Genomic DNA, 19,127 nt, shown 5'->3' on the forward strand with positions numbered 1-19,127 from the left:
TTAGATAATAACGAACTATATAATTTAAATAAGATAGCAACATATTATATTATAGAATGCAAAAAGGATTGGCGCTTATCGCCGAACGTAACGAGTATAAATATGACATAAGGGCCCAGAAATTCTAGTCGTGTCCCTGTCCTCTCGTGTTCCTCGCCACACACCACACGGGCGATGACGGTTCGCGGGGCGCCGCGTCGCGCGGCGTCCGCACCCGCGAAACGAAGTTGACGTCTCGGCGCGTGCGCGCCGCGTCGGGATGGCATTGCTGCACTGCAGAAGCAGGCGAGTTCGCGAGTGTATCGATTTTACGATCGTGCCTCTCTCGCGGTGCCAGTGCGTTCGTCGTTTCCTTTAGTTTTTTAGTGGACGTGCACGTCGTACATGGATAAAACCGTGAATGGGATTACCCGCTAGACACGCCGCTCCGTACACCGCTTGCTGACTCGCAACTCCTCGTCGCCCTTCATCATGACCAAGACCAAGGATAGATTAGCGGCCCTTGTCGCAGTGAGTGAATCCGGTCGAAACTACTCTCTCTCTCTCTCTCTCTCTCTCTCTCTCTCTCTCTCTCTCTCTCTCTCTCTCTCTCTCTCTCTCTCTCTCTCTCTCTCTCTCTCTCTCTCTCTCTCTCTCTCTCTGTCTCTGTCTCTGTCTCGTCTCTGTCTCTGTCTCTGTCTCTGTCTCTGTCTCTGTCTCTGTCTCTGTCTCTGTCTCTGTCTCTGTCTCTGTCTCTGTCTCTGTCTCTGTCTCTGTCTCTGTCTCTGTCTCTGTCTCTGTCTCTGTCTCTGTCTCTGTCTCTGTCTCTGTCTCTGTCTCTGTCTCTGTCTCTGTCTCTGTCTCTGTCTCTGTCTCTCTGTCTCTGTCTCTGTCTCTGTCTCTGTCTCTGTCTCTGTCTCTGTCTCTGTCTCTGTCTCTGTCTCTGTCTCTGTCTCTGTCTCTGTCTCTGTCTCTGTCTCTGTCTCTGTCTCTGTCTCTGTCTCTGTCTCTGTCTCTGTCTCTGTCTCTGTCTCTGTCTCTGTCTCTGTCTCTGTCTCTGTCTCTGTCTCGTCTCTCTGTCTCTGTCTCTGTCTCTGTCTCTGTCTCTGTCTCTGTCTCTGTCTCTGTCTCTGTCTCTGTCTCTGTCTCTGTCTCTGTCTCTGTCTCTGTCTCTGTCTCTGTCTCTGTCTCTGTCTCTGTCTCTGTCTCTGTCTCTGTCTCTGTCTCTGTCTCTGTCTCTGTCTCTGTCTCTGTCTCTGTCTCTGTCTCTGTCTCTGTCTCTGTCTCTGTCTCTGTCTCTGTCTCTGTCTCTGTCTCTGTCTCTGTCTCTGTCTCTGTCTCTGTCTCTGTCTCTGTCTCTGTCTCTGTCTCTGTCTCTGTCTCTGTCTCTGTCTCTGTCTCTGTCTCTGTCTCTGTCTCTGTCTCTGTCTCTGTCTCTGTCTCTGTCTCTGTCTCTGTCTCTGTCTCTGTCTCTGTCTCTGTCTCTGTCTCTGTCTCTGTCTCTGTCTCTGTCTCTGTCTCTCTGTCTCTGTCTCTGTCTCTGTCTCTGTCTCTGTCTCTGTCTCTGTCTCTGTCTCTTCTCTCTCTCTCTCTCTCTCTCTCTCTCTCTCTCTCTCTCTCTCTCTCTCTCTCTCTCTCTCTCTCTCTCTCTCTCTCTCTCTCTCTCTCTCTCTCTCTCTCTCTCTCTCTCTCTCTCTCTCTCTCTCTCTCTCTCTCTCTCTCTCTCTCTCTCTCTCTCTCTCTCTCTCTCTCTCTCTCTCTCTCTCTCTCTCTCTCTCCCTCTCCCCTCTCTCCCCTCTCTCCCCTCTCTCTCCCCTCTCTCCCCTCTCTCCCCTCTCTCCCCCTCTCTCCCCTCTCTCCCCTCTCTCCGCGTACATGTACACGATGCCTTTGGTGCACCAGATAACCGGAGCTGCACCGTCGACATACGCGTCACGCGTGTCGTCCTCGTCGTCGCCGTTATCGACGCCGTCGATACACGCGTAACTCACGCCCTAGCGCGTGTGACTTTTACGGTGCGTGTCACTCGGCGGCGGCACCGGGCACGGTGCTCCGGTCTCCCGTCACGGTCGCGCGGCCAAGAGAGTAGAGGAACACGGCTCCGTCGGCTAGAAGGCGTAACCGGGATACGGAAAGCCGGCGGATGACAGGCGGTCCGTCCGCCTCGGCGTCCGAGCTGACAGGTGTTCGCGAGGCACGCACTCTCGCCGAAAGAACCCCCCGATCTCGTCGTCGCCGTCGGTTGTATCCCGCGGTACTGAATATACACGGTGGCCGTTTTCGTCGTCGTCGTCGTCGAGCCGGTGCGTCGCGCCCGGGTCCATGGCGACTATGGCCGACCTTGTCACTTATTGGCGACGCGCCGTTGAATGGAGAACGTATTCTCACCGGCCGTGCCGTCGGTGACCGGGATCGGGACCGGAATCGGCGTCTGCCTCGCCGTAGGTCGCCCCGGGTGTTGTAGACGCGCGAGGATGACGTCTACGTTCATTCACGGCCGCCGCGTTACGATCGGCGTGGCGTACACGAGCGTGGCATCCTCCCGGGAGCCAACTGGACCGCGACCGACGATTTTTTTGTAATTTTCGTGATTTTACCAGAGCACGCGATTGCTTCGTAACCGCGTCGATCTTTTCTTTTTCTCGTATTTCGTGGAATTGATCGTCGGTTTGATTTTCAAGAGGCTCGTACGTTTGCAGTGCATTCGAAAGTCGAATTCATTGAATCCACACATCCACACGGTCGGTTTAAATCCCCGGCTGGCAATTGCGCGTCTATTGAAGAGCTTTCCCATGATGTTTCAATGAAAACCGCGTTATCTCGACTCGCTGCAGCGTGTTTCGAAATGACGAGCCTCGTGTCGAAATATTCGCGACGGCACCTTCGACGGTGATTATTTTACAATATATTTCGTGGAAGAAGAATGTCGAAAGCGTACGGGGCGAAAAATTCGCGCGTTCCATTATTTCGTCAGTCAACGGCTTCAATGGATTAACGCGGCGGGCATCGTTCCGAGCTGAAACGAACATCGCGTCCGTATGAAAAGATTAATCGTGGCCACGGTGCCGTTGGTACAATGCAACGAAATTCGTCACATAAATGCGCCGCGATTGCAGATTGCACTTGTCGCGAATATTCGGGCGCATTGTCACGGTACAACTGTGGCATTGTGCCCCGGAGGCCGGCTTCGAAATTCGCGCAAGATTCACGCTTTAATTGATAACGGTAACGCTCTATCGTTGTGCCGAGCCACGACCTGTCAATGGTATATCGTTGACGACACCGAATATACGCGAAGCACTCCTGTTACTCCTCCGTGTTCTTCCTGAAAGCAGGAAACGTATCGATTGAATCAAAATATGACTGCCCGATATCGGACAAAGATATTCGCGAAACGTTATTAACATCACTGATGAATGAACGGAAATGGACAGTGACGTAAAATGTTGCGATATCTTGACTCGAAGACCTTGAGAGAGTTGTTCTCGTCGAATTTTTTAGTTTGTCGTGTCACTCGTGTCGTCGGGTCATTTGAAATATTGTCAAATAATGGAAAACGAAATTGAATATTCTCATCATCATTGTAATTTATCTTATAAGACTTTCAGTTGTATCCCTGGACAAATTTGTGTCCACAATATAGTACATATAATATTATTATTCCTAAAGAAACGGTAGAATGTTTTAAGCCAACAGTTTTATTCGTTGGTTTACATCGTATGCAGTAAGCAACAATGGTAAAATAACGAGAGAGAGAGAGAACGCGGAAATTATTCGACCGACTTTTCTTTTTGTTCTTTATTCTCAATTAATGCCGTCTGGTTCTCTGACTCGCGAAGGATGCATGACACGCATCGAGTATCATGCTAGCTGATACCCGATGATGATGACTCATTAGTCGGTGGCATTCGTGGAAAGCACGTATGGGCGTAAAATCTGACCGACGTTACCATCCAGCGGATTTCCTCGTTTCTGTCATCATTAGCTATTGTTAACTCCCGTTGTCATCACAGCAACCATTGGTTATTATTACCGAATGTTTTTTTAATCTTTATCCTCACAGTGTAATCTAAAATCGATATCTATATATACATCAGTCTATACTTTGAAATTTAAAGTTGTAATCACTTTTAAAATGAGCAGTTTCTTCTATAGTAGAATATGTGATAAACTAAAATGCGTTCAAAATTTTTAATCGTGATGCTTTTTTCCCATATAGGGTTTTACAATCGGCCCAATACTGTAATCATTTTTTGAAATATTGACCGTCTCTCTCTTTTGTGCCCTGCTTTAATTCGGATTTTATATTTGTTTGTTACAGAATCATCGTAGCGACGTTGCAGAATAACTCCGCTGTTGCGCATCGGTCGGTGAGTGATGATTAAAATTTTATGATTAAGGTAACGGATTTATGACAATTACGTCAAATATATTGCAGAGACGCTATGTCAAGTTATTAGTGTTATTACAATAAATTATTACATATATTACGTTTCATAGATTTGTTGCCTTAAAATAGAGTGACTGGGTCAGATTAGGATTTAACATTTAATTATATATTGAGTTTCAGGAACAACATATATTTTGAAATTGATTAAATGTCAGATTGGATGAAGTAAATATTTGTTTTGTATTATTTTATATATAATTCACTCTTAACAATATTAACTTCTTCTTACAAAATATTTTCTTACTTATCGCAAATGTTTAATTGAAACAATTATATATATAATATCTTATTCCAATTACAGAGTTCCAGAAACAACATATATTTTCAAATAGATTAAATACAAGATTGGTTCGAGCAAATATTTCCTTTGTATTATTTAATATATATTTTACTTGTAACACAATATTAACTTCTTCTTCTTACAAAATATTTTCTTACTTATCGCGAATGTTTAATTGAAGCAATTATTAAATTATTGGCATTAATCAGATACTTAATTTGAATGTATTAATATTATGTCTATATAATTATACATATTCTTTAGGAAAATAACTATTTCTTGTAATTTAAATCAATATTTATTTATATTTAATACATATTTCTTATTTATTACATACTCATATATACCTATATTAATCACTTATATTTATTATTTATATATATCTTTTCTTGTTACAAACAAAATAAAACGTTGTCTATCATATATTTTATCTGTCTTATATATTATTTATATTATAATAGTTTTATATGTTAATTAATATTAATAATCTTATAATTTAATAAAATAATCTATATCAATAATCTTATAATCTAATTTAAAAAAATTTCTATCAAATCTTATATTCCAATTAAAAATAATCTGTATCAAAAATAATCTTATAATAATCTTATGGTTACATATACATATAAGGTGTCTCTAAATTCGAGAAATTCAACAATAAAATTGCCGTAAATAAGCAAGAAATTAAATAATAGAAATATTTGCTATTTTTTATTCCAAGCAATAGTTTTGAGATATAAGAAAAAGCTGGTCAATCACAGACTACATTTTAGACAATTGCCCGTTCGTAGATCATGACGTCCATCATTAATGCCCTTTTTCACCAACGTCGTTTAACTTGAATCTTAGTTCAATTCACTCTTGTCTCTTTCTAACAGTCTCCCTTACACTGAGAAAAAAATGTTGTTAATTTGACTAAACTCGTTTAGTTGTAGTGATTTGTTTAATGTAAATATTAATATATTTAAATCAAATATACGTGAGTAATATCAAGAAATATTTTATTTTATTTTATATAATATTTTTTGAATTAACAAATGTTAGCTTGACAGCCCGTGACCGCTGCATTTAGTTGAATCAAATAATATTTCTTTGAATCAACGATTTTTTTTTCTCAGTGTAGAAATAAATAAAGAGTGAATTGAACTAAGGTTCAAGTTGAACGACGTTGGTGAAAATAAGCATGACATTAGTGCACATAAACTCGACTCATAAACAGGTGACTTTTTAAACATACCCTGGCCAACTTAAAATCTTTACATTTCGAAAATTATTTGGAATAAAGAATGGCATTCATTTTTATTACTCAATTTTTCACGAATTTTTATACTGTAGTCTTGTTATTCTCGAATTTGGAGACACTCTGTATACAAATATACATAAAATAAAAACCTTTACATTATATGTTTAAAACTAAATTCCATATTTTAATATTATTTTTATACCGAACAAAAATAAAAAAAATTACGTACAAGAAATGTAATTGTTTCCATCTGCCATAACATGTATATTATTAAGAGCCGAAGAAATTAATTTTGTATGAGCAATCTATTAATATTATTATAATAGTAATACCGTACAGTAGAAAGTAGAAACATTAGTTTTATAACATGTATAAATGTCCATTTTGTGTTGATAATTATCCGAGGATACAAAAGAATAATTAATTTCAAAGTCATCGAAATAAAATAAAAGAGGCAAACTGTTTTTTTATATGTTTCCATACTTATCACTATGAATAATAGAAGTTAATACGTTGGTACATTTATTTTCGCATATATGTCATTATTATCTGAAAGACATTTGGCAACTGTAAAAATTTTATTAAACGAAAATTTATGGGAATAAGTTGTAAAACTCGGTTAACTAAACCTATACTTCTATGCATTTTATACGTATTTCGAATTTAACATTACAGCAATATCAATAGATTGTGGCATAATAAGATATTCATAGTGTAACAATTTTCGTACGTTTAAAATAATGTAATTAATCTTTCGTAGTATTAAGTGTTTCCAAAGCCTTGACAATTGGCATTACATACGAAATTTGTTTGTCATACTTTGTTGAAAACTTATATAGGCAAACCTGAATGATATACCAGATGTGTTCACTTTCAGGCGGATACATTAAATCAAATACATGGAAGATTTTAAAACATAAATCAAGCGCCGCTAATGCCGTTAAAACTTAATATAATACCTTATCAACAGAAACGTAAAATCCATTAACTTCTTCAAGAGTAGGACCAACAACTATTATGTATGGCTGTATTGTCAATCCTAAACGACGTGCTTTTTTTACTTTTTCTTCTTGAATGCGACTTATATCTCCAGGTACCTAAAAATTAATTGTTAATTATTTCTATTTATTAATATATATTCTATATATTAATTGTTATTTATTTCTTATATTAGTATAAATTAAAATAATATCTAAATAATTAATATACATTATATATTAATATAATATAGGTACAATATATATTAATTAATATATAATATATAACATGTAATATATAATATAATAATTCACATATAAATATATAACATTCAATACCTTTGCATGCAATATAATGCTGTTTTTGCATTCACTTATAGATGATTTGTAATGGTCATTTTTTAAACGAAATCTTCCTTTGGGAGGTACCATATGAGACAATAACAGAATTTGTACTACAACCAACTTTAGCATCTATGTAAAAATAAAAATATAAAAATAATTTAATGCAAACTATATACACATATATGCAGAGAAAGGCATACATACTGACATACATATAAGATATTATTTTTGTAAACTTACCATCTTTCAAATTATCCGTTTCCATCACAGAACGTAACTCATTTATTACTTTATCGTCTTTAAGAAAACAAACTTCTTAAATGTTGGAAAAAAATTGAAACCAATTATTTATGCAATCTTCTGATGTTAAATTCAGAAATTTAAAATCTTCATCAATCAAAGTGTATGCTGAAGGATGGTTTAAAACTGGCCACTGAGAGAAAATTTCAGCTATGTTCTTATTTTCAGAAGATTGAATTTTATTCTGTCTATATGCTGAAGTAACTTTCCAATGATTTTCTACTAATGACCATGGTGATGAATTATCTTGAAGCCAAGATACGCTGTCACGAATTGTATCATCATCTATACAAATAAATAAACCATATTTATGCTTTTGATTCTCTCTCTCTCTCTCTCTCTCTCTCTCTCTCTCTCTCTCTCTCTCTCTCTCTCTCTCTCTCTCTCTCTCTCTCTCTCTCTCTCTCTCTCTCTCTCTCTCTCTCTCTCTCTCTCTTCTCTCTCTCTCTCTCCTCTCTCTCTCTCTCTCTCTCTCCTCTCTCTCCTCTCTCTCTCCTCTCTCTCGCCTCTCAACCACCCGTCTCCCTCTCATCTCCCTCTCTCTCCCTCTCCTCCCTCTCCTCTCCTATCTCTCCCTCTCTCTCCCTCCTCTCTCCCTCTCTCTCCCTCTCGCTCCCTCTCTCTCCCTCTCCTCTCCCTCTCTCTCCCTCTCTCTCCCTCTCTTCTCCCCCTTCTCCCCTTCCCTCCATCTCTCCCTCTCGCTCCCTCTCTCCCCTCTCGGGGTCTCCCCTCTCTCTCCCTCCTCTCCCTCTCTCCCTCTCTCCCTCTCTCCCCTCTCTCCCTCTCTCCCTCTCTCCTCTCTCCTCTCTCCACTCTCTCCCCTCTCCCTCTCCCTCTCCCTCTCCCTCTCCCTCTCCCTCTCTCTCTCTCTCTCTCTCCTCTCTCTCTCTCTCTCTCTCTCTCTCTCTCTTTCTCTCTCTGTCTTTCTGTTTGTCTATCTATGGATGTGTGCCCGCGTGTGTATGTACGTATGCATGTATATGTGCATATGTGTGTGCATGCATGTAAGAAAGAAAGAGAGAATATGTTAATATGTGGTAAATAAACAAAACCAGGCAAATGAGAGCTCGTTCGCGACGATGGTCGGACGACAGTAATAAAAAATTACAAATTGAATAAAATATATATAATAATAACGTAAACGTTTCGGTCTCTGCTTTGGACCCTCTTCAGTACAAGTAGATGGTCGCGTGAGATGCAGTGGTTACAGGTAGTAAAAAATGCAGTTAAATTCCGCTACAATTATGCGAGAGTGGATATCGCATCCTCAACGTGACTGCTACCTAATTCCATACAAAGAAACAAATTAAACAAATATATATAGTCATACCTTAAAAAGAGAATCGCGGCAATTACCAGACAGTCAAGTTGATAAGATATACGACACCATGTCGCCGTGTAATTCCTATGAACGTTAAAACGTCCTTATCCGGACGGGCGCAAGAGTTACAATGACGAAATATCATGAGGCATCGGGATGGCATAAATAAAACAAAATAAGAAAAGAAATCAACAGTGTGGAAGTCCCTCAATAACAGGCATGTAATCATTACTAACAATAAGTCCCGCCGTGTCCTCCTGTAAGTTAATGCCGTTACTTTGGCGCTTGATATAAAACATCTCCGAAATGCTTCTCCTTAAGTAAGATCTCTCGCGATCTAAAATTAAAATATTGTCCCAATCAAACTCATGTCCCTCCAACCGATGTTGTGACACAACAGAAAGGTCCCTCGGATTTCTACTGAGCTGACAGCATATTTTATAGACAACTCCGCTCAAAAAGTTGTTCTGTAGCTTGTCTTTCAAAGGTCTGATAATCCAATTTAATTTATTCAAGCCAACAATTGCAGTCCGGAGATTAAATTTTTTTACTGTGTTAACTAAGTTGTTAGTGATTTTCTTCATATAAGGGATGACGAAGAAACGATCTTTAACCGTGCCATCAGAAATGTGAGCATCCATCACGATATCCCTCTGTTGCTCGTTAATCAATTTAGTAATTATTTTATTAACAATCTTAAAAACGAGTTCCAACGGATATCCGTTGGCCAGCAAAATATCAATAAGCATTTTAATGTTTTTTTGTTGATATCTCGGGTGGGATAATATAAACGCTCTGTCCACCATACCTATGATCGTGCCGATCTTCTGACAATCAGGGTGGTGAGAGAAAAAACTTAAATAACGTCCCGAGAACGTGAGTTTGTGATACCAATCAAACTCAATAATCCCGTTATTAATAATAACGGTGGTATCTAAAAAATTGATTCTATTCAGTCCCACCTCCACAGTAAATTGTAGTCTGTGGTGGAAGGAATTAAACACTTCCAGGACAGTTTTAACCAAGGACCTCGGAATAGACATCAAGACATCATCAATATATCTAAAATAGATCGGCACAACGATAGGTAGGCGCTCAAGCGCTCTGATTTCGAGATCTACCAGCACCAAATCTGCAATCGCAGGGGACAATGGGGAACTCATAGGAGAGCCAAAGGTCTGCTTATTAGCTTATAAATAACACCATCAAAGACTCTTGCGCCCGTCCGGATAAGGACGTTTTGACGTTTATAGGAATTACACGGCGACATGGTGTCGTATATCTTATCAACTTGACTGGTAATTGCCGCGATTCTCTTTTTAAGGTATGACTATATATATTTGTTTAATTTGTTTCTTTGTATGGAATTAGGTAGCAGTCACGTTGAGGATGCGATATCCACTCTCGCATAATTGTAGCGGAATTTAACTGCATTTTTTACTACCTGTAACCACTGCATCTCACGCGACCATCTACTTGTACTGAAGAGGGTCCAAAGCAGGGACCGAAACGTTTACGTTATTATTATATATATTTTATTCAATTTGTAATTTTTTATTACTGTCGCCCGACCATCGTCGCGAACGAGCTCTCATTTGCATGGTTTTGTTTATTTATCGTTATTGAGAGCGTTATCTTTGTTATTAATATGTGGTAATCTTACATAATATAAATATGAACAAGTAAATATTTGGATATTTTAATATTTGAAAAACATATCAGATATGTACCTTCTATTTCACTGTTATATGTTGAAGTCGATGTAGAAGTATATTCTGTTAAATCAGTTAAATTGTATCCTGTTAGTTTCCTATAGTCCCGTATCTTATTTCTGTATTTGTCAACAAGTTTGCCGCGAGATGTTATTGATTTGTTATTTCTTGAATACTTTTTAGGTATAGGTGGAATATAGTAAGTGCTCCATGTTTCGGTTGGAAACAGTTCTTCAATCTCTTTAGATAACGAATAAAAATCTTCATTTTTCAAAGGGCTAAAAAAATTACGATTTTTACATATATTAATAATCATATTAATTAGTATGTTACACATTTACAATTATATTACATATTTATAGTAATATAAATAGTACTTTTTTCAAAAACATTATTATAATATATTATGTTTATAAAAGAAACGTACCCACGAATTTTATTTAAAATTTCAGATGAGATAAGATCTACAATAGTACTTCGGCACCTTCTTGACTTACAATAAGTCAAATACTAAGCATAATATTACATATACTTCATCTGATGAAGAGATCAATAATGAAAGAGATAATGATGAAAATTTAGTTGATAAAAATAATTGTTCCGTTGGATCATCAGTATTCAGAAAATTACAGCGACCATCCGTTAAAAATATTTTAAAGTTGACTACACAAGGTCATGCTATTTTAAAATCATACGAAAGGAAAAAAACATTAAACAGAAGGTGCCGAAGTACTATTGTAGATCTCATCTTATCTGAAATTTTAAATAAAATTTATGGGTATGTTTCTTTATAAAAATAATATAATATAATAATACTAAAAAAAAGTAATATTTATATTACTATAAATGTGTAATATAATTGTAAATGTGTGATGTACTTATTGATATGTAGGTATACTATTAACATATGTAAAACACGTGATTTTTTTAGGCCTTTGACAAATGAAGATTCTTCGTTGTCTAAGGAGATTGAAGAACTATTTCCAACCGAAACATGTAGAAAGCACTTGCTACGTTCCACCTTCAGCTAAATAGTATTCAAGAAATAACACACAAGAAATCATAATATCTCATGGCAAACCTGTTGACAAATACATAAATAAAATACGGGACTACAAAAAACTAACAGAATATAATTTAACAGAATGCAGTTCCACATCAAACTCAACACTATATAAAAAAATATATAATTATTATTTCTTATAATCTGATATAATCTTATTGTAAAATTTCTATCATAACATGTATGAGTGTCCATTTTGTGCTGCTAATTCAGCAACAATCAATTTTGTTATAGCACATATAAAATTGGCACATAGTTCATCATCGTCTACTTTTATATGTAAGCAGAAAAATTGCACTCGTAACTTTACCAATACATATTCATTTAAACGACATTTAAAAAAGCATAATGAAAATAATAATTGTTCTATTGAACCTAAATCTGATTTATGTTATGATAATATTTTATGTCACGACATTTTTAAATCAGATAACGTTAAAACAGATTAGGTTAAAACATACACTGATTCTGAGGAATTCTTAACAGCGAAAACTTGTGAACAATTAATTGTTGATTCATTAATGACATTAGAACAATTTGATGATATAGTTACAAAGAGGGCTGCTTTATTTGTTTCGAAATTATATTCTGATATTACGTTATCACGATCACTTGCACATGAAATAATACAATATGCAGATAATCTTTATAAATCAACTATAGACATTATTAAACATAAATATGAATGTCAAGAGAAGGAACGGAATGTACCATCAGACTTCAAAGATATGTGCATAATTCTACAAAACGCTTTTGCTGAATTTAAAACCGAATATAAAACATTGCAGTATTTTATACGACATGGATATCTTATTATGCCACAATCTATTGATATTGCCGTAATGTTAAATCCGAAACGTATACAAATGCATCGAAGCATAGGTTTAGTTAATCGAGTTTTACAAATTGTTCCCATAAAATCTCTTCTAACAAAATTTTTACAGTTGCCACATGTCTTTCAGATGATAATGACACATATGTCCGAAAATAAATGTAGCAACGTATTCACTTCTATTATTCATGGTGAAGTATGGAAACATATCGAAACACACACAATTTGCAGAAAAATTAGTTTTGCCTCTTTTATTATATTTCGATGACTTCGAAATTAATAATCCTCTTGGATCACATAGTGGAATACATAAAATTGGTGCCATTTATTGTACTATTCCAGGTATTCCAAACGAATATTCAAGCATTTTAGAAAATATCTTTTTGCTTCAATTGCATGATACGAAGGATCATTTACAGTTTGGAAACAAAATTATATTTTGTAATCTAATGAATCAAATCAAAGACTTAGAAACAAATGGTTTAATTATTAACATAAATAATAAACATCAAAAAGTATATTTTGCGTTAACAGCAATTGTAGGAGATAATTTAGGACTCCATACAATTTTTGGGTTTTCAAAAAGTTTTAATTCGCAATATTCATGCAGAGCCTGTTTGGCTGATAAAACCACTTTACAAAATCAGGTATCAGAAGAGTCTGAAATATTAAGAACTTGTTTAAATTATGCCACTGATTGTGCTACAAACGATCATGGTATCCAAGAGGAATGTATTTTAAATACAATTTCGAATTTTCATGTCATTGAAAATATATGTTTTGACGTTATGCATGATATTTACGAAGGGATCTGTCGATATAAAATTATTCAAATTTTACGTAACTTTGTATATACGGAAAAGTTATTTTCTTTAGACATTCTGTACGATAGAATACGGTTCTTTGATTATCCTGTTAGCAATAATGAAAACATTCCGCCTATTGTAAGTAAAGCATCGTTAAACAATAAACATCTTTTGACTTCAGCATCAGAAATGTCTACTTTAGTTAAATTTCTGGGTTTAATTATAGGTGATTTGATACCTGTCAAAAATAAATTCTGGGAACTGTATATAATTTTAAAAGAAATTATATGTATAATAGAGGCACCAATAATAACGAGAGAAACTTGTGAACTGCTCAAGACACTAATTTCAGAACACCATCAATTATATTTACATCTTTTTGAAGAAAAATTAAAGCCTAAACACCATTATTTGATACATTATCCACGAATAATAATGAAAATGGGTCCTTTAAAATATCTATCTTGCATGCGTTTTGAAGCTAAACACAAAGAAATAAAGCAAAACGCTAAAGTAGTAACATCACGGCGAAATCCTTCATACTTATATACTTATATACTTTAACATTGAAACATCAACTAAAATTAACATATCGATTAAAGCTGGTTGAAGTTTGGAACGTTCCTGGAGCGATTTTTTAAAACCGATTTGTTCCATTTCCCCTTTCGCACAGAGTTAGTTCTAAGCGTCAGACAAACAACAAAAAATAGTAGCGAATACACGCGTCGGAAGGCACCCTTACGCACGATAAACAGAATGCACCATTCACCCCTTTTGCGGCGTTCAAGAAGGTGCCTTAGAATGGACTTTCGAGCAAGCTGCCGGTAATTCTTGAATATTTCTTGTGGTTCAACAAGACAAAATATTGAGGGTTATTTTAATATTGTGAAAAAATATGTTTTAAAGAAAGTTGGACGTTTCGTTAAAAAAATGAAAGAGTATAATAAACAAATGTGTGCAGAACTAAAATTAAATATTCCTTTAAAACGCAGAAAGCGTAATATTCAATGTCACAATATACAGAATATAAATAATATATTAATAGAAGAAACGTGGCAAAGAAAGTGAAAGCCTTTGTATAGCCATTTCGAAGGCCGCTTATTAGGGCGCATAAGTAAAAAGTACAAACCAGATACAAGTACGCCCATAGCAAACAAAAATTCAGAAACATTAGATCTATCAGAATTAAATTTAAGCGAAAGTTCGACTCACGCAAATGCACTTGCCAAGGGGTTATTTCTCGATGTCAACTATTATATGCAGTCATCTGATCCTACATTAACAATTGGGCAATACGGATCGCTAACAAATGCACCAGTAATAGGATTTGATCTATATAATCTTAGCGGAGAAGAATTTTATACCTTAAAGGATAAAAATTGGATTGATGGCAAAATTATTGATTGCTTTACAATATCGTTATTAAATAATACTTCTGATAATTTTGTATATGTTCCTACGAATTATATACTACATGATAGGAGATTTCTATAAAAGGTCTAAGAACGCACAATGGCGTATGTATAATATAAATCCTATTAGCGGAACAATGTTACTTCCTTATATGTATAATTCACATTGGTGCCTTTTAATAATTGATTTTAACAAACATACTATTCTACATTTAGATCCTAAATTTTTGGACAGTCCTGATAAAGAACGAGCAGTTACAGCATTCAAAAGTTACATGAAGGAAAGCTCCTTGTTAGACATAAATAGTAAACACATAGTATGTGATAAATCATGGCGCGAAATAATATTAAATGATAGACCTGTTCAAAATGATACATATAACTGTGGCATATATGTAATGTACTATATGATGAGTATAATACGCAATCAAGGATTCGATACAAACTTTAAACCAGTCGAGTATAGGAACGTAGTAGCTGAATCCTTATTTAAATCATCCAATTGTATATATGGAATATATGGAAGATATTTGTCAGTATTGTTTTAGTAACCGCAAAATACCTCTAGTTATGTGCAATACATATCGACGTTGGGTGCATCAATTATGTCTTACAAAGAAATATAATGATACGACAAATTGGAAGAACCCAGATGCAAAATACAAATGTATGCTATGGAGTAAAGGTTTTCGGCCGTGGGATGAAATATGTGAAATAAATCTGTAAAAAAATAGAAAAATATTCTATTTGTATTTCTTATGACACATTGATTTGAATAGAATAATAAATGCAATAGAATAAATTAAGCAAAAATGAACATTTTATGTAGGGGAGACCGGGGCGAAGTCGACTTTTTTTTCGGTGCCGATTTTTAACAACAAAATAAATCATTTTAGTGAAATATAGTATACCATTGTGTGTAAAGAGTGAACCCTTGACTACAAAATTTATATAGGCACTTTTGGTCTACGTCGCTTTGTTCAACCGGTATAGAGTAAAAACAACAAAGGTGCAAAAATCGAAAAGTCAAAATTCCCGGGGCGGAGTCGTGTCTTCATTCTCGGATTGGATTTTAAATAAAGACACATAATTGATCATAAAAAATAATAGAATACACTTTATTCATTGTTTTTTAGTAGAAAAATGGAAAGCGGAAAATAATTTCAAGAAAATCGATTTTTTTCGCTAACAGTTAAAGCATGTAAAAACAGAGTCTGACGAGCGCACGCACGCGTTGTGTGCCTTACGCCTGCACGAAATGCACTGTTTTTCATCGGCTCTGTTTTCTATTATCTCCGAGCATACGCAGCACATATTATTTAGCTTTCTTGACTTCGTTTTGGCTTGGAAACGACTTCGCCCCGAACACAAGTTTTAGGTTTGGTCGCTTATAAAATAATAGAAATCAATGAAAATAAAAAAACTGCACTGGATTCGTGTTCAGCATGCATTACTCTTTAGAATCACTTACTTTGAAATTCGGAGAGACAATAATACTTAAGATATTACAAACTTTCGACGCGGAAGAAATTTTACTTTCGACCTGCGAAAACACGTTTGCTTCGATAAGAATCACAACATGGCACGTAAGCTCACTAAACTCCGTTGGTCACGTTGGCACCATAAACCGCGCTTACAGTATTAATGGCGAGTTCACACAACATATAGATTTCGAGATAATTGCAAAAACGACTCTGCCCCGGGTCCGACTTTGCCCCGGTCTCCCCTATTATAATTAGACAGTATATTCGATACATCTCTCTCTCTCTCTCTCTCTCTCTGTCTGTCTTGAACCACGAGAAATATTCAAGAATTACCGGCAGCTTGCTCGAAAGTCCATTCTAAGGCACCTTCTTGAACGCCGCAAAAGGGGTGAATGATGCATTCCGTTTATCGTGCGTAAGGGTGCCTTCCGACGCGTGTATTCGCTCCTACTATTTTTTGTTGTTTGTCTGACGCTTAGAACTAACTCTGTGCGAAAGGGGAAATGGAACAAATCGGTTTTAGAGACGCAAGAATTTTTTTAGTGATCTGAAGGGTAGTTTATCGTGCGTAAGGGTGCCTTCCGACGCGTGTATTCGCTCCTACTATTTTTTGTTGTTTGTCTGACGCTTAGAACTAACTCTATGCGAAAGGGGAAATGGAACAAATCGGTTTTAGAGACGCAAGAATTTTTTTAGTGGTCTGAAGGGTAGTTTATCGTGTGTAAGGGTGCCTTCCGACGCGTGTATTCGCTCCTACTATTTTTTGTTGTTTGTCTGACGCTTAGAACTAACTCTGTGCGAAAGGGGAAATGGAACAAGTCGGTTTTAAAATATCGCTCCAGGAACGTTCCAAACTTCAACCAGCTATCGATTAATTAAAATTAAAGGTTTCGAAAATCGTTTCTCTGTTGGTATTGTTCTAAAGAATACACTGACACAATTAGACAATTATAACAATTTTAAAAATGCACTATCTGGGGATATCAATGAAAAATATTTTCCTGTATCGTGGCTAAATATTAATGGAATCGTGTATAAACCTGGTATGATCGTACAAGTAGACACTGATGGCATATTTCCTTTCTTTGGTCACATTCAATACATAATAATAAATAATGATCATTATGTTTATTATATTTATCAAAATGTAAAAACCTTAAGATTTTCGCAACACATACATGCATTTGAAGTCACACGAACAGAAGTATGGGGTTGCATTGCTCATACAAAATTAATTTCTTTGGTTCCTAATAATATACATGTTATGGCAGATGGAAATAATTACATTTCTTGTACGTAATTTTTTTTTGTTCGGCATAAAAATTATTAAAATAATATTAAAATATGAAATTTAGTTTTAAACATATAATGTAAAGGTTTTTATTTTATGTATATTTGTATACAGAGTGTCTCCAAATTCGAGAATAACAATGTAAGAAATAATAAATATGTACTAAATAAAAAAATATATTGATTTAATTAGAAGAAACAGTTATTTTCCTCAAAAAAGTATAAAATTATATAGACATAATATTGATAATTGAAGTTAAATTTTAGATTAATACACTAAGAAAAAAATTTGTTAATCCCAAAGAATATTTAGTCCAATACGTTCAACTAAACATTTTAGTTAGTTAACTAAACATTAGTTGAATTAATTAATTCTTGATTAAAGAAACTAAATAAATTGTTGAAACAACTAATGTTTAGTCAATTAACTAAAATGTTTAGTTGAACGTATCAGATTAAATATTTTTTTAAATTAACAATTTTTTTTCTCAGTGTAGCAATAATTCCTTAATTTATTCAGTTAAACATTCGTAATAACTAACAAAATACTTTGTAAGATTAAGTTAATATTATACCTATTAAATAAAAAATATGTATAATAATACAAAGAAAATATTTACTTGATCCAATCTTATATTTGACTAATTTTAAAATATATGTTGTTTCTGAAACTCAATATATATTTGAAATAAGATATTATATTGATATAAAGAAAACAAATCTTGATTTTCTTTAATTTTATATTCGCGACAGTCAATACAATAATTATTTTATAGTTTATATTACATTAAATATTGTTTAATAAATAATTTATTTATTTGAATGAAATTAATATCTGTTTTGTGTAATTATGTATATAATTAAAATATATTAAATTAACTGTCATTTAATTAAATAAACAAAGTTGTACAATTGATTTTATATGTATTTAAATATAATTTAATCTTGTTAAACCAATTAAATATTTCTTTTAATATAAATTAAATATTGTATTTACTGACACACCATATTTTTGCAGAGTAACAAATATTTGCTTGACAGCCCGTGACCGCCGCATATAGTTGGATAAAACCAATTTTTTTTTTATTTAACTTTTTTTTCTTAGTGTACATACGATGGACAATAACATGAACATTTCACTTGATCTGTTTAACTATGTTATTTGTTTAACATAATAAGTTATTTATTTCCGCGGAAAGTATGGTGTAATGGAATTGACAATAAATACATTTTATTGAATCAGGTCTATTAACTAAATATTGTGTTTATGCAGCAAAATGTTCATCAAAGTGACTAAATTATTTTTCCTCATAACATAATTTGTGCTTATATGTAATTAATTGTTTTTGTACAGTAGCTAAATATTTCATTCGGGTATGGCAATAATTATTCCACCTAATACAGATGAGTATTTTAAATAAATAGAAATATTTTTTATTTGATCCAATTTATTTATTTTAGTACGTATTTTCTTCAGCCATATCGCATATTTGAATTAACTATAAATTGGTTAAGATAATAAGTTATTTAGTTCACTAAATTAAATGTGTCAACAAAATCATATTGTTCTTTTAAATTAGGTGAATTAGTTAATACTACTGACGTATATTTCACTTAAACATCTAAATATTTC

At 34.8% G+C, this 19,127-nt stretch overlaps 1 long non-coding RNA gene and 1 pseudogene across 1 annotated transcript; one reads left to right on the forward strand and one right to left on the reverse strand.

Annotated features, from left to right (window-relative positions):
- The first annotated feature begins 210 nt into the window (after nt 1–210).
- LOC139775284 (uncharacterized) lies at nt 211–18,733 on the forward strand. Its single transcript, XR_011718788.1, has 3 exons — nt 211–510; nt 4,301–4,349; nt 18,513–18,733. It is a non-coding gene; the product is annotated as an uncharacterized lncRNA (long non-coding RNA).
- LOC139775270 (uncharacterized) lies at nt 6,163–11,021 on the reverse strand (annotated as a pseudogene).
- Nucleotides 18,734–19,127: the final 394 nt, after the last annotated feature.

The sequence above is a fragment of the Temnothorax nylanderi genome, unplaced genomic scaffold, assembly GCF_030848795.1.
Source record: "Temnothorax nylanderi isolate EJ_2023f unplaced genomic scaffold, tnyl_v1.0 TNYL_tig0095_pilon, whole genome shotgun sequence".
Taxonomy (NCBI): Eukaryota; Metazoa; Arthropoda; class Insecta; order Hymenoptera; family Formicidae; genus Temnothorax; species Temnothorax nylanderi.